This window comes from Pimephales promelas, chromosome 3, assembly GCF_988280905.1.
Source record: "Pimephales promelas chromosome 3, fPimPro1.hap1.1, whole genome shotgun sequence".
NCBI lineage: Eukaryota > Metazoa > Chordata > Actinopteri > Cypriniformes > Leuciscidae > Pimephales > Pimephales promelas.
The window spans coordinates 25,344,714-25,372,412 of NC_142771.1; the positions used below are offsets into that span (position 1 = coordinate 25,344,714).

Genomic DNA, 27,699 nt, shown 5'->3' on the forward strand with positions numbered 1-27,699 from the left:
ATTATAAGCCAGAATTATAATATCCGTTTATCCTAACTGCAAGAGCACATGTCCTGACTGATCAAGCATAAGAGAGAAGGTCAAAGCACAGGGCCAGGATGACTAAGGAGCAGATGGCAATACAAGTCTTACTCAAGGTCGAAAGCATAGTGTGTCAAACAAATTGTGAATTGAGGAATTTTAAGCAGGGTATTTCATTTGTGTGGTGGACTAACTGTAGAGCCGACATCCCTATCAACTCAATAGGCTTTAGTTCAACCTTGTATGCAAAGAGGGACAAAAATATACAGTGGATTTATGGCTGATTTTGTCTAGTTCAGGACAATTTGGCAAATACAACACACACAAAAGTCACAGTCTTGTAATCATCTAATAATGAATATGCATAACTGATAAAAAAAAATCAACCTCTCAATAAATGTGCTGGATAAAACAAGACTTTGGGTGAAATAGATTTACGATGGAAACAAATCACTCATACGCACATGTACTCAATAATATGAAATGGGAGGAAAGGATCATCCAGAGGAAAGGCGACTCACTGTCCAGAAAAAGGGGAAGTCCCTGTTAAAACAGAAGCCATTGGTTCACTTAACACCTCTAAAATGTTTGCCAAGATCCCAGGCGTCTCCTCATAGCCGCTTCCTACACTGGTGCCAGTGGCGTGGCAACACTTCCTATTCCAGACCCATGCTCTACAGGATATCCTGTGTCTCTGGTATCAGCAAACCTCACGTGAGGACCCTATCCAACCTCAACTCTACTCGCAGAAGAAATCAGTTTCTTTGACTCTTTTTTTTTTTTTTGTTGGAAACGACTGGCAAGTCTAATGGCCAGTCTTCTTGAATTTAAGTAACTACACTTGTTCAGACTGCATTCTTCATCAAGATTCATTTCCAAACAAGGAGGCGGTGGTTATTTGAATATATAAACAGTTTTGCCGTACTAATAAAATTTTAATGGTTCAGTAAAAGCAAAACTCAGTTCGTAAATCTTTAATATGCTGTTGTTTACGATCAAAAATAATTCTGACCTTTCCCTCATTTCATAAATACAACTAAAAATTGTTTTTAAACAAACACCATAGACGAAAATTTCAGGACCCCCTTATCTGAGGCTTGTTCCCTGCTAAAATATCATTAAAATATGTGTATTGTAAATAATATAATGATATATACTTAAAATAATTGTGCAAGTAGTAAAACAATACAATGCAAACGGGGCAACAAAAAAACTGTTTTAAAAATTTTGAGTTATTTTGAGTCCCCCCCCCCTCCTTTGCTTTGGTCCACTGCCTGCTCCCCTTTTACCTCACCACCGACACACACACGGTCCGATGGGAGAGAACACCATTTTTGAGTAGTTGGAACTCCACACTCCAGTAAATTATTCACTTTAAACATTGGATGAAGTGATTAATTTAATATAAATGGTACTGAGTCATAAATAAATCATGTAAAAAAAAAATGATTGTGTGCATGTGTACCAATGTACTTTTGTCACCGAATCCGATGTGTTCTGCTATGTTAGCGATTATAACTTTACCCTTGTTTTATAGTCTATGCGTTTAGCTTGTTTATACCGTATATCCCTCACACACACACACATTTTAAAGCTGCAGTCCGCATTTTTTCCTCTTTGTCGCCATCTCTGTTCGAAATCTGCAGTTGCAGTCATTCGCATAATTATCAACTTTACGTGAGTTGTAGTTCGACATGGCACAGCGCGGAGGAACTCACTGAGGAGAGTGTGCAGCTGTCAGTCACTGCGCCGGTGTCGATACTGGCATTCAGAATCACAGATTATTAGTTTTGACTGACAAGTATGGCTGACATAATAATTTTCATAGGAAAATGTCTTCTGAAAAAGAACCATCCACTTTTGTTCTGGTTCTGACATTGCAGTAAATTGAGGAGATGGTCCTCATTGCAGAACACGAAATCCAGGGGGAGGAGTTGGATTCAGATCCAACTCCTCCCACCTTACATAAACTTAACAATCTCCACCCCCTGATCCATAACCCAACCCCGGCCCTAATCCTACCCATCTCTACCCCATAGATCTGGACCCAACTCCGCCCCCTGGATCTCATGTACTGCAATGAGTTGCTACTGTAAGTCGCGCTGATTAAATCGAACAATCGCTTATCCTATCATGCAAAACCGTGCAAATTAAACTTTGTTCTCATATTGTTAGTGTTCAACATCAGCACTGCGTGACTACATGTAATGTCCTTCTGATATGTATCCTTGTTTTCGCATGGGTCCGGTTGCAGTCTCTTTTTTTCACTCAGAAGTCCGAACGAAGTCTTTTGCATTTTACAACGGGAGAATATGTCGTCACTGGTGACTGTCGTTTGTCCTTTCTGGATACGACATCAAATTGATTTTATTTTTTGATTTAATTTAATTATATCAAGTGCTGTGAGAAAAGGCTATAAATCTCCACCTCCAACATCCTCACACACAATATAGCTTATACTAGCCGAGACTCCTCCTTTATGTGTACAGATGTAACGTAATGACGCAAAGACATGCTCGAATCTCCCGCGGAAATACACCAGTACCACTAGAATTAAAAACATTACAAAAGCATTAAAAAGCATTACAAGCTTACCGCTTTGAATCGAGCTACGACAAGCAGATAGTTGTGAACACTGGCTGGCTATGTATTTTCTCAAATATGTATTTGGATCATTTTTAACCCCCCCAAAAAAAAAAAAAGCTACGGACTGCAGCTTTAAAGTACCGCTATTTGGTACTTTTGTTTAGTGCCTTTCCTGTCATGCAAGTTTGATTTAAAATACAGCTCTTTATTATTATAGAACAATGACCATAACCTAATTTGTTACAAAATCATTTTATTTCTTTTATATGGGAGCATAGTCATAAACATTATGGTCCGGTTTTACAGACAGAGCTTAGATTAAGCCAGGATTAGGCCTTAGTTCAGTTAGGACATTTAAGTATAGCTTGTCTTTAAACTGTGGACCGAAATCTAGTGTAGTTCAGCCTTTGTTTCATTGATCAACATCACAGTTTTTTCTTCACTGAATCTATTAGCAAATAACCATTACTTTATCTTAACCAAGACGATGTCCTTACAGACAATCCCCTGTACACAATCAAGTAAAGAACTTCCTTGCACTTTATTCAATAAAGCTCCCAAGACATCAAGACCAGACAACAGGACATAATGATCACAACCGTGGGCAGCACACAGAAACAGCCCAGATAAGAGAATTACTCTCATAGCTCATCTGGGCTTCATTATAGTCCCCATTAAGAAGGTCTGCTCCCTTGTCATGATAATCCACCAAATGGCCTCCCTTTTCAAGGTCTGCTGAGTGTCTGAGGCCACACTAGTGTAAAGGAGAATAGATCAATCATAAATCACATCATAGGACATGTCCGTCAGAACAACCACTTGCTCAGCCACCTGTTAAGTCTTGCCCTCTTGGTGAGGACATCGACCCCTCGGATCAAACAGTCATCCCTTTTTAAAGGATCATACAGTACTCAAATGATTGTCTGGTGAGTCCAGGATTATTTGAAAAGGTTTATCAAGTCCTCCTCACAAAGTAACAGCCTCACAGGATCAACTAGGCTCATTTTTATAATCTGAGATCACATCACACAATACTAAAGTAGACAAAAAAACACAAAAGTGATTCAAATTGTCTTTTTAGTATAGTAATAAAAAATCCTCACATTTAAACAAAGCAATATATTAATTTCCTTAAACACACTCTTGGATATAAACTATAAACCTGATGCCACAAATCAGACTGGGCTTATGGAAAATGGATCTGCAGACATCTCTTTATGGACCTGTTTTAGTTCAACTAACCTAATGCTTACTTACCTCTGCCAATCACAACATGTAGACTTCAGAACGTTGGTTAAATTTAGTTTCCACTTGCACACACTTTTTTTGACTTTAACGTCAATGAAACCTTTCCACTGCACTCAAGGTTCCTTGTAATGTGAAAAGATTCTTTAGATTTTTTAATTACTCTTAAAAATTGTTCTGTTAAAGGGTTAGTTCACCCAAAAATAAAAATTCTGTCAGTATTTACTCACCCTCATGTTGTTCCAACTCCGTAAGACCTTCGTTCATCTTCGGAACACAAATTAAGATATTTAAGATATTAAGATCGCTCCTGCATACAGTCCGTAGGCTTCTTGAGGGACTGGCTCTTGCTGTCCCCGAAAAGTCATTAAAGACATCGTTAAAATAGTCCAAGTGACTACAGGGGCTCAATCTTAAGTTTATCAAACGACGAGAACACTTTTGTGCGCAAAAAAACAACAAAAATAACGACTTTATTTCAACTATTCACTTCCTTCTCCATGGGCCTGTAGTCAGTTAACGTAGTGTGATTGCGTAGAGCTACGTCACACGTAGGCTCACTATTGGCCGACGCTGGTCATGTGTTTGTGATGCGTGTGACGTACAATAACAGAAGCTTACGCTATTAAACTAGTAACCTGCAGTGTTGTAGTCGAGACCACCTCACTCGAGTCCGAGTCGACACCGAGACCAGAGAGAATCGAGTCCGAGTCAAGACCGAGTCCATAGAGAGTCGAGTCCGAGTCGAGTCCGAGACAGTCGAGTCCGAGTCGAGACCGAGGCCAGTGAGGGTTGATTACCTAATTTACTTTTACTTAGAGAAATCCTTTTTTTATTTTACTGAATTTATTTAGAGTTTAAAAAATATGATCAGTTTAGGGTAAAAAGGCCACATAGTAGGTGGTGTTAAAAGTAATTTTATTACAATTTGTCAAGCGCAGTTGTGCACTAGAAAATCACCAATCACTGGGCGTGTCAATCAATTTAAAGAAATATTTTATTAACATACATTAATAATCATGACAAATATTTTTAATTGAACTCGAATGGACTCGGGAATAATTCCGAGTCCTAAAAAAAAAATGTTCGAGTACGAGTCAATTCCATGACAAGACCAAGACCATTAAAATATGGTCTCGAGACCGAGTCCGAGTCTCGAGTACTACAACACTGGTAACCTGACTCGCGCAGAGAGAGAAATAAACGAATAGTTGAAATAAAGTCGTTATTTTTGTTGTTTTTTTGCGCACAAAAGTGTTCTCGTCGTTTGATAAACTTAAGATTGAGCCCCTGTAGTCACTTGGACTATTTTAACGATGTCTTTAATGACTTTTCGGGGACAGCAAGAGCCAGTCCCTCAAGAAGCCTACGGACTGTATGCAGGAGCGATCTTAATATCTTAAATATCTTAATTTGTGTTCCGAAGATGAACGAAGGTCTTACGGGGTTGGAACAACATGAGGGTGAGTAAATACTGACAGAATTTTCATTTTTGGGTGAACTAACCCTTTAAAGGGATACTCCACTTTTTTTGGAAATAGGTTCAGTTAAACAGTTGGGTTTTACCGTTTTCGAATCCATTCAGCCGATTTTGTGAAATTTAGAAAAATATCAGAAAACAACCAGTTTCTGGTCTCATAAGACTTCCATAGTAGCAAAAAAAATATACTATGGAAGTCAATGAGACCAGAAACTGTCTGGTTACTGATATTCTTCTAAATATCAGAAAATCGGCTGAATGGATTTGAAAACTGTAAAACCCAACTGTTTAACTCTGGGAATGTTGTAAAATGAGGCTATTTCCAAAAAAAGTGGAGTATCCCTTTAAGACCTTATACTTATAGGTTTTTGGAGAAACCCAAAATAGAATAGAAAGAGCCATTGCTGTGAAAACAAAACAAAAAAAACTTTGCTTAAAAAAAAAAAATCTACTTTTTAGTCGTCATCATATTAACAAAACCATGATGTGTAACTGCAGCCTGATCATGAGTATTCTTTTTGGCTAATTAAGCATGCAACATGTAGGTAAACCATATTCTTGTACCTCACAACAACTCATGAATTTCTGAGGTTTGGTGGTTTCTACCGGCAGAAAACAAGCCCCTATGTAGTTTAAAGACCTGCGATAGAGGAATGCAAAGGATGAAGAAAGCTAAAAGCATTTTTACATGCTTGCCATTATGGGGGCAGGCTGCCATGGCTGGGTTACATCTTAGAGAACTAGTGTCCATGGTGCACTGGGGGCTATAAATCAAGAGTGAGGGAGCCGGCGCAGCGACACTTCTGCTCCAGATTTACACACGCTATCTGGGTTTTTACGAGTGCGTTGAGCAAGGAGAGGAGCTTTTGAACTGTTGTGTCATGACTCATGCCACAAGATGGTTCAAAGACTCACGGGGGAGATGTGAAGAGGCCCACTGTCATGCACCTCCAAAGATCAGTATCTCTGTCTGACATGTCCTAACTGCTTTTTCGCCTTTCTTCAACGCAGGCCACACAGTGTTTGAGCTAATACAACACTGACATTTCCTAACACAAATATAAACTGTATTTTTTCAAGCATATTTTTTGTCACAGTGTCTTTGTGCTTTCAAAGTGGATTCTTTTGATCAAAGTGGTAGTAGCAATTTGAAGGTCTGTTTTATGGGTAAGCGGCAATGCTCATTTTTTTGTCTGGGTCTATTAATGTTTTTTTTTTTAAAAATACATTAAAAATTTAATTCATACATATAATGACTTAAATTGTACATTTCATGTGGTGCAACCCCAATGAACAATGATATTGAAATGTTTTCCTTTTTATTCGTAATAAAATATTACCTTGAAATATATATGAAAAACATATTTGAAAATATTGATTAAAATGTGTTCACTCACATACAATCAAGGTGTAGTTTACCTGAGTTTTCGTTGTTTTTTGTTATAAACTTTTTCAAAACTGCATGAAACCAACATTCCTAGAAGAAGAAAAAAAATTAACCACTTTCTTTTTTCAATTTCTTGTCTTTATCTTGGACACACTAAAGTTATTTGTCATTGACCCTTATATGTTTGTCTCCCTGCAGAGAAACACAAGCCAATAAAAAACATCCAGGATACATGAAACATCTATATAGCCTACTGATTTTTTTTTTTTTTTAACTCTCATTTTTCTTTCAGCTAGAGGATTTTAAGCCTGGAAAATGTGCTTGCGGCTCTCGAGGTCTGGAATACATATTAGCTGTGAAATCATTTAGTAAATGTTACGTGTGGTGAGTCTTTGAGCAATTGTATACTGATAGCCCACCTCCAGCGTGACATTTTTAATTCACCCTCATTCGGTCATGCACACAGACAGATGCTAGAAGATCACATAAACAATTCATAATTGTGTTCACTTTACATTAATTGTTTCCATTTATTGGACCTGTCAGGTTCATCAAATCATCTCATCTTATCCATTACTCAAACTCTGCAGCTTATAAAAGGAAATCCAGTTTGGATTAGGATCAGTAGCAGCTCCTGACCGTAAAATTTAGGCCAGATTTTGGGTCATAGGGCTAGCTAATGATAAACATTTAATATTCTAATTGCTGAACACATGCAGAACACTTTTGGCAGATGTTGCGTTATTAAAGGATTAGTTCACTTTTAAAAAAAACTTTTGCAGATAATTTACTCTCCCCAATGTCATCCAAGATGTCCATGTCCTTCTTTCTTCAGTCGAAAAGAAATTAATGTTTTTTATGAAAACAGGATTACAGGATTTTTCTCTATATAATGGACTTCAATGGACCCCAACCGTTTCAAGGTTCATCAAAACGAACGACGTCATTCAACAAACGAAATGACTCAAAAAAAGATTTGTTCATTCGTTCAACAGGAGAGTCGCGATAAATCACAGACTTGGCATCACAGAGCAGAGCAAGGCAAGCATTTGTGCTTTTAAAACTTAAAGTTTATTTCTTTTTTAAATGACCGATCGTTTCGCTAGATAAGACCCTTGTTCATCGTCTGGTAGTGTTTAAAGCCCTTTGAAGCTGCACTGAAACGGTAATTTGGACCTTGAAATGGTTGGGGTTCATTGATGTCCATTATATGGAGAAAAATCCTGTAATGTTTTCATCAAAAACATTTCTGAGTGTATGCAACATTTCTCTTCGACTGAAGAAAGAATGACATGGACATCGTGGATGACATGGGGGTGAGTAAATTATCAGCTTTTTAAAAAAGTGAACTAATCCTTTAAGCCTGAGGGTGGCGCTCTAACGTTGATCGACAGACAGTAAGTATACACAACACACGTATAGAATGCCATCTTAGAACTGCCTTAATGTAGTATTTGTTGCCTCAAAATGATGTTTTAGAGAGTATTACAAATTGTGGAGGAATTCCGGCGACAAAACGAAATTCATGTCTATTCTCAGGACAAACATAAAACAAACAATAAGGCAATTCACATGAGAACGTTTAACCTAAAGGAGACTTTGTTTCATATCGAAATTAACCTAGTCTGTCCCTAGTCTGTCCTGCGATGTATGTTTCACTACGTACATCAGATAATTGTTGGGCGCTGTAAAGCTGGGCAGGGCTCATGCACCCGCTGCCCCACTTAGTACATAAATACATGTCTGCCAAAGCCATGCGCTAATTTGTAATATATCCTGCTCACTTTACGACTTAAAACGGTTTAGAAAATCGGAAAAATATTTGTTGCAGAAGGCTGATAGATTTACAATTTATTAATGATTCCGCTTATAGAGGTCTATGTTTTGAATGAATATTTTCCGTGGTATACAAAAACATGCTGAGCAGAAGCCTGAGTGGTCATTTATCTGCCTTTTAGTAGGACTATTTGACTAATCTTACAACCCCTACTTAATATCCATATGTCCGTCCATATAACATACAACACCACATATTTGATGCAAAACTCACCCTTATGTGATATAAATACGATAAAGTGACAAAATAATGTGAAAAATGTGAACATACATGCCTAATGCCTTTCACCATAGCCATGCTTCAGATCAAGTAAGGCATAGTAATGCTCACTTTCAAATGAAATCCTCCTAAAAAAGTTCCATATAACTGTCGACAGAATGGATGTGGATATGACTTCCCCCTTACTGCCATTGGGGTTTGCAGAGCTAATCCAGATGTTACTCCATTCCCTGAAAAACTGCTAACGGGTGACAATGGGTAAAGCTGTCATGACTTTATGTGACAGAGGTCGATGCTGGACTTGAGAAGAACCTAAAACCCCACCAGTTAACTAGTGTAGAAAAAAAAATGATGTTCTGATAGGAAACAAGAAACCTGTCTTATCTGACTGCATGGTCAAGTACAAAACCTTGTCCACTTTTTCCCTTAAAAAATGTGGTTCTCCCTCTCCCTCGGTTTCTACCGGCCGCCAGAGCCCATTAACGCTGGCTGTTAAATAATGACAGACCCGGCACCGTGGCTGGCACACTGTCAAAGTGAGGAGAGAAGGCCAGATCAGCTTGTTTAATTTACCTTCACCCATCTGTCTTCCGCCACACAGCCCATGAGCAAGAGTCACTCGCTTCCCCGTCCGCAATGGCACACTCGCAATTCCTATCAGTTACAAGCCTAAAAGGAAAACGTCCAACTCTATCGCAATTATATGTTGCAAATGCCAAGCTTTGCTACATATGTAAAAACACAAACGGACTATCAGCACATGTTTCTCCTGAAATCATTCCGGTCATTAGAACCGAGCGTGTGTCCTCGGATTGCATTGCCTCAAGGCTGCATGTGATGCCTCTCTTCTGGCAACTGTGTTCAAAACAAAGATATGTTGCCTAGCTGAAAAGAATGTTTTACAAAGGAAATCGTGACTGACAGGAAATAAACACACCTACTTCCTGCTTCTCTATCTGAAGGTTTAGTCATCAGTGTCTTGTCCTTGTCTAGGGATGTTTTAGTAACATTGCAGACATGTGAGCAAAGCCTGGGTGGCCTATTCTTTCAAATATACAAATGGATATAGGCAGACTCTTGTGTTCAACAGCTGGATAAAGCACACCAAAATGGGTCTCGAGTTGTATATTGGAAAATTTGAAACTATTTTTTTTTTTTTTTTTGAAAACAACATTTCTGGCGCAATGAAACGCAATGGACAAAGACATTCACCTGCATGTGTATGGCTGTAGCAGTGGTGCTTTCAAGGGTTTTACGGGGCAAACTGTCTAACAGCTAAAGAAAACGAATTAAAGATAAACATAACTTAAACAAAACAAAGAAAACAACCGGAACTAGCTGTCTTTCACGATTCACTCCCACAGTCACGAAACATGCTTCAACTGAGGACTTCTACTTGGTACTACGAATATTGTTGGTAATTGTATAATAAAATGCTTGTTCCTCATTTATAAATCAATTTGAATAAACGTGCCTGCTAAATGACTAAATGGGAAATTAATTGAAGGGGAAATGAAAAATAGAATCCTATAGACATAGAAACATGGACCGAAATGCTGAATCTAGTCTCATGCCAACATGTAAAGAATACACGCCAGCATAAATAGAGACAAAGCCACTGGCGGAATGCAGAAGACAGGTTGTCTGTCATAAATCCCATTCTCACCTTTTCCACCACAATGTAACGAACTGGACCACAAAAGAAGCAGGTCTAATGAGGCAGCCCTGCCAGGAGTCTCTGAGCAGTGTGAGATTCCAACATTTCTAAATCAAGATGATGAAAAAAAATTGCGACCAGAAAGTAGACAAAATAAGAAAGAAGCTAAAGTACTGTGGCAAAGTACTTCTAGTAATTCTGTATGGAAAACCCTACAGCAAACAAAACAATAGACTGAAGTAAACAGCTGGCAGCTTTTGCATGTTGCATGAGGCTCAAGGACAAGGGCTCAAGGAAAGATTTCTGCTTCTTTTGTCATGTGACCGCCTTATTTTCTTTACGGTTTACGAGGTCAAAGTCTTTTATTTTCAGCAGTACTTTTTTGGATTTGTCAAAAGATCAGTATCAGAGTGACTCACACTCAGTATGTTGTTGAAAAGTGAGCACATGATTGCACAAAAAAATTTAAATAAAAATGTCTTAGCCATTGAATCTCCATTTGACCAATCAAATTTGGTTGAGTATATTGAGAGCTTTTTTACTGTAGAAAAAAAAAAATCATTCTCTCATTGTAAGCATCAAAATGTGTATCTGTCACAGTATATATGATTCTGATTCTGATTTTGATGTAAAATAGTTTGGAAGTTTGCAACTCAGAAATACCCTATCCATCTACACATAAACACAGATGAACGCACATCTCTCACGGATCTAACACCAAGATCATGGGTTCGATTTCCAGGGAAATCAAGAATTGATAAGAATGTAAATGTGTACCTTGAACTGCAATGCAAGTCGCTTTAGATAAAAGCGTCTGCCAAATGCATAAATGTATATTTAAGATCAAATATGGTAAATGGAAGCAAAAACATGCATGCATGTTTCAAGAATCAAGTTTTCATGGGTCAAACACACCTTTTGAGCTTCTGTTTAACATATTAAATGTGCTCTATGCATTCACCAATCTTAGATGTACATTTACAAAAATATGCGAAAAACAGAAAAATTTCTGGTAATTTTCTTCCAGGATATTATTATTATAAGTTTATGGACATTTCTATTAACCTATTATGCAACACTCCGTCACCATGAAATCAAAATGGACAAATCTTATGTTTAGATGGAATATTGTACTATATAAATTATTTATCGGTGTATATCTTTTTTTAATACATGCACCCTTGTAATCTTTCATCTAAATAGCTTCCCCTCCTCCTGACTTTAACACAGTGCTTTAGTCCCCATTTCTACTGACTTTTCTTGTCGAGGTAAATAACAACCTAAAATATAATCTGTTCATCATTCAAAGCAACCATGTTCTTTATGCTCGATTCTTATCAAATGTACAGCATTTAGTTGTTGATTACATCGTCTTTACATGGATGGGCAATCTTCATTTGTGTGCCAAAAATGAACAAATGTCTTATGGGTTTGAAACGATGTGAGGTTGAGTAAATGAAAGAATTTTTCATTTTTGTGTGAACTAAAGACAGGGATCCAAAATCATCAGTTCCATCAATATACAATATTGCAGACAATTTGAAATGATTAATGAGAGAGAACGCTAAAATCAATCCACTGGAGAGAAAGAGGGAGGTAAAATAGACAAATGGAAAGAGGAGCGGCGCCGTCAAATAGTCATATCCAGCAGTGTGAAAAAGCAGATTTTTGAAAAAATGGCAAGGGCGACAGCATTGGATAGCACCCTGATTCTGTCAGCTTTGTGTTCCCCTCCCTGCTATTTTGGAACGACAGAGGACATTTGAGAGCCCTGGTGGAAGGATAGAGACAAACACAACAGGAGGTGATACCTTGAGCACGCTTTTAGGAACGGAAAAAACGAAATGTCAGGCTTTGTGGCAAATGTCTCTGCAGACGACGTGCATGAAAGTGGCAGAGCTTTGAGGAAGCAAATATCGTACCCATTCCTCTTTCTATTGCAGACAGATGGCCGAGGAACTTCCCATTTAACTGCGAAAACAGAACTAACCGAAAACACTTCGCTTCTTACACCATATGCTGAATAGTTTCAATGCATCACAAGTATGACTCATTTCAGCCGTTAATTCACAGCACACAAAGTGAATCGAGTGCCTAATATTAGTACTCCATATTGCAGTCTGGGCGATGGGGTAGGACGTGTTGCTACACCCACATCCAATTTCATTGGTTTATAATAAAGCAAATCTTATTGACGAAGACGCTTGAAGCCTTTTTATTTATTTAACTTTTGTTTAACCATGGTAAAATCAGTTGAGAACAAGCTCTCGTTTACAACTGCGACCTGGCCAAGTCAAAAAAAAAAAAAGATGGCTGACAGTATGTTTAATCCAAATCCTCCATAATGCATCTGTCTGCATATTATTCAGTACCTTTTTCCATATTTTCAAAAAGTTTCTGCCGGTGAAATCAAACGCACTGATCTGTGATTGGTCTGTTAGCACATTAGGCCCAACCCCCTATGGGTGGGTTTGAAAGGGTAAGGACTAGTGCTTGTAGTCTTTACAGAAATCCCCCCTCTTACACTTCCTCCTACAATGACGTAAAATGACGATTTTTGCGTCATTGTAGGAGGAAGTGAAAAAGGTAAATAGCAGATTTCTCTCGTCTCAGGGGAAAATGAGAGAGTGTTGCAAGACCATTCAATAGTATAACTGTGTTTCTAACAATGGAAACCTTAACACAAGTGCAAATGCAATGGATGGAGTGTCCCTTTAATAGAGCGGATTCATTAGCACTTCAATCATTTGTCTTCTTCATATTCCCATCAGGATTGGTGGATCAGCACAAAGTCTGGATTTTACTCAAATGATCATAATTCACTGATGTATTTCTGTGAGACAACAGAATTACATTTTAAAGTTTTTTATTTTATTTTTTTAATAATATGATTTGTATGCTTCACTTGCATTACTTTATGCAAAGTACTAATAAAATGTTTTCATAGCAAACTCTTTTTGTTTCCTTGTTTTTCTGCTAATAAATATTTGGTTGTATATACTGGTTCTGTATGTTATAGTTTTTAAAGGTTCCTATTTTATAGTAAATACGTGTCAAAGGGATAACATGCTGTGGCATCAGGTAGCCTATTAAAAATCCAATTATAAAACTGATAGTTCCGGTCCTTGATTCTGATTGGTTGAACAGGATTTGAAGCCGTTGTAAATTACTCAACAAACATACACCTGTGACTGCATTACATTAGTATTACTGCGCAACTGCCAATTGTGACTCTTTGGCAACCTCTTTTGAAATACATTGCTTGATGGAGGAATACATGTGTTATAATGTTATATTTTTTGTTGCTGATGTTTATTTTATGAATAAAATAAATGTTAAAATGAATATTTTTATAGAGTAACCGTTTTATAAAAGCCAAAATCCCCTTGAAGCCGTGTTTTACAGTGAATTTAGAACAGCTAAGGGGCGTTGTTAGGCATGAGGCAGAGCGGGGTATTGCTTTAATATGTTATATAACCTGTATGGGATGAAATTACCAATTAGACCTATAGCCTACATAGATTCTTTTTAAACAAGCCATGAAACCAGTTCATTTGTAGGCTAACTAAAAAAAATCATAGAGGTTTTGAACAATTGGAGGGTGAGTAGCTAAATGATGATAGAATTTTCATATTTGTGTGAACTATCACTTTAAATAGCAGATTCGGGCAGAAGAACAAATACTTTGCTCAGTATTCAGATATTGCATGTTGACCGAAATGCAGAAGCCTATTTCAAATGAGTTAATCCAAGCAGGAAATTACTTATATAGAGGCATTTGTTGCTTTTGTTTGTAGAACGAAGTGACCCAGTTAAATACACTTACATCATGCTCAACATGTTCTGTCTAACGTTATATAGGCAAATATGAATAAGATTTTTAAAAGCCAAAAACAATATAGTGAATGTCTGAAAGAATAAAGTCGACGCACAACGAAATTCAATTCAATGCAGGACGCTCGGATAGTATCCCCGTTTGCATGAAATACTTTCTCCAAAAGCTCTCAATGACACATTGCTCATTCAGGTAAGAGAACAATACAGCGCATTTTATTACGTAGCAGCCGCAGACCGGTCATTATTACCCCCGTATGCGGTTTCGATCAAACTCAACGGGCAGCTTTACAGTTAAGTAGCACACCGCATCTGAGCGCCGAAGGACGCGCCTATTCACTGCTCCACATCTGTCAAGACGCTATTAATGTGGCTACCTGTCAGCCAAGCAATTGTATTGTCACGTAAATAGAGAGCGCCAATACCTGTTGACTCCTCCTACCGCTGTGTTGGTTGGTGGAAGTTGAACCCAGAGACGCTTTAATTTCTCTCCCCGAATGTTGTTCTTCTTCTCAGCCGGTGAGCTGTTCTGCTGATCTTGTAGAGGAATTTCGTTTCGGCGGGTGGTAGTGTCTGCACCAACAGTTCAAAGAAGCGAGAGCAGAGCACTGATGTAGCCAAGGCTACATTCGCAGGGCGGCAGAGGAATGATGCACTGCAACGAACTGACAAGCAGCCATTGCGGTCACGTGTGAGCTGGTGAAACCGAACACCGGCCAGCCTCCGCCGTCGTCTCCTCCCATTCTCCCCTTCCGCGGTGTCACTTCAGGGCACGATACCACTGAACACAAGCTCAGCTGCTGCTCGCCTTTATGTAACCATTGCGCGTTATGCAGGAAGTTCAGTACTTTTGCATTAGGACAAAACTGTGTTTTAGGTGACTAAAACACCTATAGAAACAACTCGAAGTTCTTCGAGGATTAAGTGTAAGGTGTTTCAGGATTGGACATGTTTCTGACAAATTGAGAAAGGTTCGGTAGCCAACACTAACCGCCAAACATTTTACATTTCAGTCGAGCAAATTGTTTTGTGGGTTTGGGAATGAGTAAATGATGAGGAAAAATTGCACAAAACCCTATCACACCTGGTTCAATTAATGAAAATTAGCATGTAAACTTTTTGTAGCATGTAAACATAAAACAAATTTATCTCAAGATGACTTTAAGAAGTCAAAACTCAAGATATTTCTTATTTCAATTCACCCTCTCATCAACAGTCCTGAAAAAGTCTCATTTTAAAAATGTGATTTCTGAAGAAGTCATGTTACTTGAAAATGAATTAATAAATTATCAATGAAACATTTTTATAATTAATTGACATTTTTCCCTATAAGCCAAGCTCTGCATTTTTTAGGGGGTAGAAATTGTGAATAGCTAGATACTATACTATAACTAGCTAGTAAATCATGAACAACAGAAAAAGCCATTGGGCCTTTGAGTGTTGTTGTTGACAAAATGTTTTAAAAAACGATTTTAATCTGAGTAATTCCTTAGTGTGATTACTGGGAATAATCAGACTATTGGTAATTGTTGTATATTTAATTTTCTACTCAAAGAATTAAAATTAAGTGATACAGCACCAACATATATCACATATCATAATATACTGTAAATCATGTTGCATGTCTTACTCGTGTAAACTCCTACCTGTCTAAAAAAAGCTATTGTTAAAATATATTATTGATTAGCATCAGATGTGTGAAGAAAAAAACAGTGATGTTTTGATGGAAAAGGGTTATGAGGAATGTACATAATGGAATCGATAAGTTACAAGAACTGTTGACGCAGACATCAGACTGTCCACTTGCCACAAATCATAAAGGAAAGGCTTTAAGGTGCTTCAGATATATATGCTGAAGTTTTTTGAGTGCAGTAATATTTGAGACCTCTTTAAGTGCCTAGAGTTGCTGCCAGTGTGTCAGTCTGAAAACACCCGAAAGTATCTTTTCGTTTTTACAGTGTACAATATTGATGTTAAAGGTTCCAGAAGGCTTTAAGCAACATTTGCATTGCCGTGCTTTGTGGTCTCAGAACATATGTGTCAACATCGTGATGTGCACTGTGTGAAAAACAGCAGCAAGCACCGTTGATCTTGTGATGATGCCTTAAATTTACACAAGCGCTAAGTATCCACCCTCTTAAGACCTTTTACCACTTTACTGTGACTACAAGGACACCGTTTCTCGGTTGCAGAAGCTCTTCCTTTGCAACCATGCATTTAAAACTGAAGAGAAGCCATCCACATGAAACACTAATATCAGATCCTAGGGCCCAGGTTGAGAGCCCATTTTAAACAGCCTAAACCAGGTGAGACCATAGACCTGTTGAATCTATTTTTCCCCCAACAGGGATCAGTTTGTCTGCCCTCATCTTGTTTCTGTGAGCTAATTCTAGGAGCAGCCTTTGCCTCTACTTGTTTGCTACCCATCATATAATATGACTGCCCGCTCTGAGTGAACCCTCTTGGTATCCCTCAGAGTGTGTTTGCAAATAGTACAACTGCTGAAAGAATGCCAAGACCTTTTGCCTATATGGCCCATCACCTTGCAAATGAGGGAACGTCACATTAACAGAAGAGAAAAATAAACTAGATGGAGTCATGTCACATGTGGTTTTCTTGGCCTATGGGCTTCAATAGCTGTTCAAATGACTCATAATCCCCTTCTTTTAGAGAAAAATACAATCAGATATGAGGGGGAAAGCAGTTTTTTCTTGGTTCTATATTTAGAAACGCATGCCTAAGATTAAATATAGGTTTCAGAGTGCTTATAATCAGATTAATCTCTCCCATCTCTCCGGTAATATATAGAAAAAAATGGATTTTACCCAGCTTTGACAAAGTCTTTTTCTGATTATGCAAACTTATGGTCTTAGTTTTGCAGTTTTTATTGCTGTTACTTCATGTAGTGAATAGAGCAGTGTTTCTCTACTTCATTCCCGGGGACCCACTTCCAGAATGTTTTAGATGTTTAAAACATTAAAGTACCTGATTCAGCTGATCAGCTGCTTAGTGTCCCCATTACTGGAGCTGAGAAGCACAGGTCAGGCCGGCCCTGACCAATTTGCTGCCCTACAGGCAAGATTTTACCCGTTTATCAAAATGAGCTAATCTTTTCCCGAGTCAACTTGTTAATTTCGTTCGTTGAATGAAACAAATGACATGAAAAAAGATGGACATCTTGGATAACATGGGGGTGAGTAAATTATTCAGACCCCCCCTGTTATATAAAACTGAGTTTTGCTTTTTAAATCTACAAACGTGTATAGAATCATATTAATGTACAGGATTTACTGTAGTGGCCAAAAGTGATGTGCGGAGGGGATATTTTCACAATATTTTCTTTTAATGACATTTCACTGTCTATTAAACAGTCAGGTCATTTGGGAACAAGTATATACTATTGTATATACTAAAAAAATGATTTCCATTACACGAGAGTAGATGTTGAAACTTCATGCTGATTTATACTTGGATTTCGCCAAGGTAAGCTAAGACGTACAGTAAACTATGCTTCTCCATCCATTTACGCTTCTTTCCACATGGTGGTGTGAATTTCCTTCTGTCCGGTGTTAACGGCTGCAGTGTACTTGCCGCGTCAGCACACACGACGGCTGCAACTACAGTGTGGTCTCCCTAGTGGATCACCACGACAACCGTCTGGATTGAGCCGAGTAGGGGACATCTCTAGGGTCTTCAAGTGGGCACCTTCCGTCCTCAGTGTTTCGTCGACTAGCCCACGACACCTCAAGAGGGCTCGACAGTGACCCTGGCATCCCAGACCTAACCACAATCACGCGTAACCCAACCATACGCGCCAACCTGTTTGATAATGGCTGTCGAGCCCCACTGGTGCATTATAAAGCAGTTTCAGTGGCAAACGGTTCCGTATGGCATACCACCTACCGCAAACCACAATATCTGGCCAACCATCGTCATTCAAACAATATACTAATTATATACTAACTTGTTTAAGGTATTAAAATGACTAACTTATTTGGCCAGAAAGGCAAACTCACATTGAAATATGGATTTTATTGTATAATGCAAAAAAAGGCATAGAAAAACAAGAAACTAATGAAATAGTGCATTGACTACAGTGTAATTATTCATATTTTGTTGGTTCTCCCTTGTTTTTGATCATAGCAGCCATGTCCTGGGCATTGACACACTCAACTTTGTGACATGCTTAACTTTTGTCCAATCCCCCTTAAGTTCTTACCAAAAGTTGAGTTTCATCGGAAGACCTGCATATATCACAACTCAAGTTTATAATTTCCCAAAGCTGTTCAATTGCTTTAAGGTCGGGGGACTGAGGAGGCCACTTAAAGACTTCAAAATGATGAATATGAACTCTTTCATTGCATTGCAACTTTTTTGAATGCTAACACAACACAATGTAGCCAAACATGGAGGCTCTCTAAAAAGATCCTCCATTTTTGGCTACATTGTGTTCAACAAGATTTCCAAACTCTGTAGATCCTTCCAACACTAGCGGCATACCCCAATACCATTGTTTCTGCTGCTTAATGGTGTCATGCACACATTTGGTATTAAAACACTCGTCTTCTATGAATATACCTGACACCATCCAATGGTAGGTTGTTCAGTTTTGACTTGTCAGACTCCAATCTTCCACACTCCATATGTTCTTTGGCAAATGCAAAGTGTTTTTGGCAGTAGATAAAACTAATAAATGGTTTCTTTACTGGTACACAACCTGTCACTCCAGCCTCTTGTAGCCGTTGGCTTACAGTTCATATTGGTGAGGTCTCATCCAGGTCTATAGAAGTCTATATATTGTTTTGAGGTGGTTCCACGTTCAGATTTACATCCTCCTGTCAAAATGCTCACTAGTCCAGCCACAGCACTTTACATTCCGAATTTCAGTGATCTCACTGGACATTGTAACCATTCTAAAAGTAATGAATGTTTGAAAGAACAGCCTTCATACAACTGATAAGAGTTACATTGAAATGATCTGCACAATGGAAGCCCTAGTCTGATGGCTAATATTTCTGTCTAAATCTGTTTAACATACAGTATAAGAATCATGAAAATAAGTGATTAGGTTTCCCTTACCACACCCGAATGAAATACAAGGGCTACTTGGGTTGAGTGAACGTGTCATTTTGTATCATTTTTTAATTGCCTATGGTTTAAATTGCATGGCCTTTGTATTGCATCTAGAGCGAACACCTAAAACCCTTTTGTGTTTTGACGGATCACAAGACTTGACCAGAGGAAATGAGCTGGGAACGCAAGCCTGTGAAGATCCTATCAGAGGGTGGGAAAGAACTAGCGCCATTTAGCATCCCACCGCTTCAAAGAGGACTGATCCACACACGCATGGGTATGAAAAGGCAGGCAAGGATAGTCTTTTCTGCCACCCTCGCACCATCTCATCTCGAGCCTTCAAAAAGCTAACAGTTTAATTTTCTCAAAAGCACTCTTTGAAAACTTCCAGCCCTGGACAGCAAAATCTGCTTCATGGGGTTTAGCCTGTCTGAAAACATGTGGTAAGCCTTGTGGAATGTTTTAAATGACTCCCAGATGCAGGCAATGAACGGGCTTAACCCTTTAGCATCTATAAGCAGAGCAGTCAGGTTTACCTTTGTTTTAAGTGGATGTGTTATTGTGCTTTTATATCTCCTCTATTTTGCTCGCCAACCGCCGGAGATCATCCATCTATCCATCTATCCGTCTATCCGTCTATCTATCTATCCATCTATCCGTCTATCTATCTATCTATCTATCTATCTATCTATCTATCCATCTATCCGTCTATCCGTCTATCTATCTATCCATCTATCCGTCTATCTATCTATCTATCTATCTATCTATCTATCTATCTATCTATCTATCTATCTATCTATCTATCTATCTATCTATCTATCTATCTATCTATCTATCTATCTATCTATCTATCTATCTATCTACATGTATCTATCTATCATCTGTCTATCTGTCTGTAGTGTGATATAGAATGTCATATTTGTTAATGGGCTCTTTTAAATCTTTGTCAGCTCTCTTTAATAACATAATATAAATATTCACCCTAATTGAACTTGATTGAACTTTGATTATTACTTGACTGAAATGTTCCTTCAAGTCAAGTTAATGTAAACAATCGTGCTTGAACAACAAACCAGATGGTATTAAATCAAATTGAATTATCTGAATAAAATGAACCGCGTCAAAACAAGAACTTTTATGAGTGTATAGTCCGACTTGCTTATTCAAAAAAGTAGAGTCAAATATTAAAATTAGGCCTATTCTTCCAAGGCATACAGACTTAGAAGAATACAGACTAATGCATGTTGAGTCATCGTAATAGTTAACAGTTATAACAGCACAATGTTGTTATTGAGTTTCATGATAATAATTATTCCTCTTTTATTAGACTATTTGTGCAGTTTATTAGCTTTCAAACATGTCTAAAGTTGTTTTATTGGAGTATCAACACCCTTAATGTGTGAGTAGAGCTCAAGTATGGTGCATGCCTAGGTTCAGAGAGAGGAAGTCTCGTGTTTGTGAATCTGCTGCTTGGGAGGGCGATCATATCGAAATGACTGATATCCTTTAAAGAAATGAACTCGGTCGCCCTTTCTCTCACCAACCCTCCACCTCCCTCCCCTTCTGCACTCATTCGCCTGCCAGAACAAAGCCAGGGAAAGAAGCCCATTAGGCAGACTGATAACAATAGACAGTACTAAGTGAGTGGGGGAAAAGTAAAGGGAAAAAAAGACTTAATGTAGGTCCAAGGTACTGCCATAAGATGGGACAAGTTGAATTACTTCTACTACATTATATCAAGAAGAGCAAGAAGCAGGGCAGTTGGGTTTCATGTTATGGAGGGGGGTTGGGTATGGGGATCATCAAGAGCAAGAATATATATATATTCGTATATATATGGACTGACAGTACGCATGGTCCCCCTCTGAACCTGCATGAACACAAAAGTTTGGGCTTGGGTTGGTATCCATGTAGTTTAAAAAAAACAGTAAAAACATAAAATAAGTGTATTCTATTTTACATAAAGTAACACCAGGTAACTTTTACTCTCGGAGTCCCCCTAAAGTTGGGAAACAGTATTGTCCTCTACTACTGTCGTAAACTCTGTCATCCGAGCCCCATCTCATGAAAGTTCGCATCTATTGCACAAATGTCATTTTTCATGCCATTTAAATGCCAAAGGTAGTTTTTGCATGTATATGGTATGCGTTTTCCGCGTGCATATGAAACGCACTTTATGGCGTATTATACGCACAAACTCCCCTCCCCCCTACACCTACCCAAGGGGTTTTCAGTGCATAGCATATGCACACAAAAACATTTTTTGGCATAAAAATGCCACAAGAAATGACATTTGTGGTATAGATATGCACTTTCATGAGACTGTGTTGGTCATCCTAAATGCACGTGCAGTTGTTGACAACCATGATAGCCCTGAAAACTGTAGACGGAGGTCACATGCAGGTGTTCTGTCACCTATCTACCTATCCATCCATCCATCCATCTAAACAAACAAACTATCTATCTTATCTATAGCATATAAAAGTATATTCATTTTTTTTGTCATGATCAAAGTTTTTCTAAATGTTTCCAGCAAGGCTGCACTGTATGTTTGACGGACACAAGCTCTCAATCCATCCTCTCTTCTCAGGGAAACTAATCTGTTGAAATATATCCACATTAGGCTCTGAGGCAGTGAGTGAATGGCACCATGAGCCTGTGGAGAGGACAGAGCTCAGTGATGACAGGGATAATGAGGGTGATGAAAGTGCAGACAGGGCACACATGGAAGACAGGCAGATGAATTATTCACCTCACTTACCACTTCCTACCTTGTCTTCATCATGTGCCCTTTGAACATCTACTGACCCACATTCATGTACTAAATCAATGCATTGTCATTACTTCTCTGATTCATATTCATAACTTTTTTTGTCAACTCTCATAAAAACCAAACCTCCCCTTGTTTATTTTTCATAGAGACACGTCAATTCAATCACCAGCTACAACAGGCCCAAAAAAGAAGCTACATTGTCCAATTGGAGCGTAACAAGGCCTCTCTGCTTATACACAAACACACATTCACAAGCTCAATAAAACCAAACAACTCTGTAAACTGCAATTAAAATCCTGGGCACTAATTAGGTGGAAATGGATGCTCGTTAAAAGACAGCAAGTTAAGGGAAGTGGACTCAACATGGCGAATATTTTATTTACCCTCTGCTAATTTCTGTCACTGGTTTTCTTTACATATTAACAACTGATGCGCTTCACAAACATGCAGAACATGTCAAACAGATGTTCTTGTTTTTCATGCTTGTACCATGTGACATGGATAATCTGCTGATCTGTTTTGTTTAATTGGATATTGATCACATCATTGAGCCTTAGAGAAGAAGCAGAGAACAAGGACTTTTTCTGCCTCAATTACAGCACAGAGAGAGATCACTGTGCAGTTTTTGGTGTACGTAGGTTCAGATGATGGCAAATTAACAAATATTAGTACATGACAGCGATAACATAACAGACTCTAAAAAATGCTGGGTTGTTTTAACCCAATTTTGGGTCAAAAATGGACAAACCCAGCCATTGGGTTGCATTTTTAAATTAAAATTTTGACCCAATGTTTGAGTTTGTCCATATTTGACCCAAAATTGGGTTAAATTAACCCATCATTTTTTTAAGAGTGCAGTAATAAAATATCCTAAAAAAATGGTACTACAGTAATACCACGTTGTTTGTTATTTAAAAGCAAACTTGCATTCAAGGTATATGTATAATCGAACCCGTGCTCTACTATTTGAGATACAGGATTGGCTTTTCAACATGTTACCATGGACATCTAACATGCTAATACTGCTCTTTGTACTTGTACTGTGGTAGTACCACACATACCTGTACCATAGTAAGGCCATATGGTGGGCACCTCCAAGTGTGGGAGGTGAGGTGTATTCTGTGTACATGCCGCTTTCACTCTCGTTTTCTCCTGTTGTCTTAATTCACTCGACTTCATTAGTGTTTTCTATCTGGGTATGTTGCAAAAAAAAAATCTTATTTTTCAGATATGGAACCATTTTGGCCTAAAATAAACAAATCTGTTTTTTAAGGTCTTTCACTTTCTATATTACTGTAAGATGTTCTCGCATAGTCCTGCATCTACTCTTTTTCCTTTTCCTGAAAGAGTCCTCCTGTGTCCATTTTAGGACACGGAGCCCACTGGTGCGTGAAGGCTAGCTGTCGCTTCACATTACAGTGAGCAGGCATTGGGCACTCGGCCCTCGCGAGCAGGAGCCCCTCGCAAAACATACATCCCTCAAAGCTCCTGAAAATGTATCTAAACTGTAACACTCCAGACTTTTCTTAAAATAACACAGCACCTACAAGCACCACAGTCACTACTGTAATATTTATTTGAGATTTGATCTGATTTCTTCTTACCTGAAGAGGGAGTGACACTGTTAAGTCTTCGCAAAGATTCATAAATCCACATTACAAATGCAGATTTCACAGATCTAAAAAAGCATAACACGACCGACTCGATATGAAGAGGCAGGTCACTGGGTAACATTCACCTGCCAGAACATGCCACCGCAAAACTAAACTGAAGAACACAAGCGCACACGTACACACAAATACGCTCAAAACCTCAACCCACTTCTCACTGTCTCTCACGCAATGCTCCTTACCAAGGGCTTCCTGTTCCTCTTGCTGTTGTTTATTTGGTGCCCGAACACTACCATCAACACCCTCTCAAATGAGAAGTGAAACCGGGGTCACCTCAGGCCATTCTATAGGAGCACAAATATCTATGCCCACAAAAAGTCTTTGTTTCAATAAAAGGATGAATCTGACCCATGGTTTCAGATTTCTGTACTAACAAGTTGAATGATGTACACAATGTAGCTCTGTCAGAGCTATAATGAACATTAAACATGTGCATTAAGCATTAGCACTGTGTCTCAAGAGACGCAAATGTGTCTTGAAGACTTGTTGTAATCACGTCTTTATTTCCTGTGTTGATGTACTTCCTGTTGAATCGGGGAGTTTTGGTGACATTGACACCTCTGTATATAGATAGGCATAAGTGACATCATGATTTGCTACTGCTAGATGCTTGAAGGTGGTATCATGATTATCACAAGGAGCATTTGATTGGACAAAAAACTGGATGAATCATCAATATTTTACAATTTTCTCAAATAAAAAGACTGCAAATTATATGTGTATATATGCTAAAAGTGACATTTGTCAGTGTTAAGGTGCTAGCATGTAGCTTAGCCTCAAAGCTATAATTTTCTACATGAGGTCTACATTAGCAGGAAAACAAAGGAAAACAACAAAGACAGCTAATCTGAACACAGTAAAACGAGTTCATTTTCACATTGAAACAATATCACACACTATCATTCAAAAGTATAGGGTGAGTACTATTTTTTATGACTTTGAAAGAAATCTTTTTTGCTCACATTTATTTGATCAAAAATACAGCAAGTAAGTCATCGATGATAACCCCTGTGTTTTGTGTTTTAAGACTTTAATTATGAAGTGTATTTTTTGTTTTTCTTGTTTTATTTGTTTCCTAGCTGCCTTGTTGGTTGGTGATTGACTCTCACCTGTGCCTTGTTATCCTGTGTAAATATCATTGTTTCAGTTGTTTTTCTGTCCGTTGTTGTCTTTATGTGTGTTTGTGAAGCTGTTGCGTTTCTGTCTCCTGTTTGAATTATTGTCGTCTTCATCCCTGTTTGGATTATGTTTGTGTGCTTGTTTAATAAAATGCTGCAAATAGAACTTCGCCTCTCCTTCCTTCCCTGATGTAATATTTTTATATTTTATTTTAAGTATTTTCTATTTCGTTAAAATGTAAGACATTCCATCAAAGCATCATTATTACAGTCTTGAGTGTCACATGATCGATCCTTCAGAAATCATTCTAATATGCTCAAGAATCATTATGTTATTATCAACGTTGAAAACAGTTGTGCTGCTTGGTGGAAACAGTGATACATTTTTAGTCCGCATTCTTTGATGAATAGAAAGAACAAAAGAACAGCATTTATTTTAATTCATCTTTTGTAACATTTTAAATGTCTTAACTGTCACTTTTGATCAGTTAAATGCTCCCTTTAAAATTGTAAATAGAAAAAAAATATCTAAAACTCCAGCTGTAGATCTCACGAGAGATCTACAGCTGGAAAAGTTGTCATTTATCATATAAATGCAAATGCAGATGCAAAAAAGTTGTCATTTATCAGATAAATGCAGATGCAGATAAAATGCATAAAAAATGACCACTATTATGAACATGTCACACGACATACAGTACAGCGCAACTGTATGAGGAACTAAACATCAACACGTGTTTTAACTACTAAAAACTATAATGAAAATAACCTTCATGCCATAGCTCAATGAAATGGAAACAGACAATAATCAAATATAGTCAAATCCACACTCCTGCCGAGAAATACTGCACCTGCGCTTATACACCATCTGAGCTCAGAGATACATACGAAATAACTCAAATAAACCCCAACCTCCCCTTCAAACTGATATTGGGTTGTCTAAGCCTATGAGTTTCAACATACACACACCAAAACACACACCCTTGAGTAGTTCGCTTCGATAAATATAATTAACCTCAAGCCATCCCAGTGCAGATCTGAATTGATCAGAGCAGGCAGAGTTGCAGCAGAGCCTGTCAGCACCAGACACAATCAATACACCTTATCGATCCTACATGCGGTGTGAGTCTGTGTGTCAGCGTGCATGTGTGAGAGATCACGCTGCATCTGCTTTGGATTTGTGCTCAGTGAGCGCATGTGAGCACGGCATGAAAAGGGAAGAGGGGTTTGTGGCTTAGTCTCCTGTACTGGCTCAGGCTGCTTTGTAACAGAGTAACATGAATGGAGATTTAAAGTGGGCTAGTGAAATATGTGGGCTATATGAAATATTTTTAGTTGCTGATGACATAAAGCTGAGTGTGACATTTGCTCTGCATAGTGATTGTGTCTGCAACAACAAATATTTTTGCTGCACTAAGCCTGTCAGAAAAAGATTTCAATGGAGTGGTATAGTGACACATTAGCAGGGATTTCCTATCATTTGAATCTTAAATGTTTCCCAAACTGGGGTTTTGCAAACCAATTCATGAGTTGATGAAACGTTATTAAAGGAACACTCTGACTTTTTTGGACTTTAGCTTATTCACTGTATCCCCCAGAGTTAGATAAGTCCATTTCATATCTTTTTCTAGCTAGCCTAGCTTATAGCATAAAGACTGGATGTAAATGGCTACAGCTTGCATAATCCCAATAAGAGACAACATAACGCAAAAAATTCCTTATTTACATGTTGTGATTTGTATAGTCACGGAGTGTACATAACAAGGTAATTTGAGACACAGATATCTTATAACCACACTGTAAAAAATTTCCTGTAAATTTTACAGTAAAATACTGGCAGCAGGGTTGCCAGCCAGTTACTGTATTTCTTACAGTATAATTCTGTAATTTAATTTACAGATTTGTACTGTATTCTCTGATTACAGTAAATAACTGTATTTTTTTTACAGTAGTTCCATGAATCTTTGTATTCACTATATCTGGGAAATATGTAAAATGCCAGCTGAAATAAATGTTAATTATTTATCAACTGCATAAGCTTTAAACAATTGTTTTTAAATACATTAAGTGTTGTATAACGCACAACTTAATTCCCCTATTACTTCACAAAACAAACAAACTATTCAACATCCTATAAAAACAGGTCAACATTTCTTTAATTTATAACTTTAAAATATGCATGAATAAAAGGCATAAAACAGTGTATTTTGTCCTATTTTGATTTTATTTTTATTTACAAATGGACATGAAACGAATTTCTTTTTTTAATTACTTAAAACAAATTAGCCGTCAGGGCCCTTCACACAAAGAAGAAATATAAATATTGGGAACTATATTCTCAGAAGGTGAAGCACTGCTACGGTGCGTCTCAGGTGCTGCGGTTATCACTCCGCCCAAGTAGCAGTGCTGCCTTCTGAGAAAATAGTTCCTAAAGATGGCTGTGTTGCATATGACCTTGTTATTTGTACACTATGTGACTATACAAATCACAACATGTAAATAGGAAAATATTTGTGTTATTTTGTCACTTACAGTATTAGGATTGTGCTAAGCTAGGCTAGTGGTGGGTGCGTCAAACAGAGTTACAGCACGCACAGAAATGAAAAGGGTATTTAAGGATTTATCTAACTGGGATACAGTGAATAAGCTAAAGAGTGTTCTTTTAATGAATCATTTCGGTTTCACTTTATTTTGGTCCACTTTAAAACATTCTGTTAAGTATGTTGCACCTGCATATTAACAAACTCTCAGTAGTGTAGTGGTAGACCGCAGGGTTAGAATAAATTGACATAGTTGCAA

The 27,699-nt window shown here is 38.0% G+C and overlaps 1 protein-coding gene across 2 annotated transcripts in view; it reads right to left on the reverse strand.

Annotated features, from left to right (window-relative positions):
* rarab (retinoic acid receptor, alpha b) overlaps positions 1-23,852 on the reverse strand; it is a 137,680-nt gene extending 113,828 nt beyond the window's left edge. The window contains exon 1 of one of the 2 annotated variants that reach the window (XM_039686062.2): positions 23,717-23,852. The gene's annotated coding sequence lies outside the window, so the exon portion shown is untranslated. Of the gene's footprint in view, positions 1-14,691; positions 14,984-23,716 lie in introns of those variants that run through there. The other variant, XM_039686061.2, reaches the window with a different exon arrangement.
* Between the last annotated feature and the right edge of the window lie 3,847 nt (positions 23,853-27,699).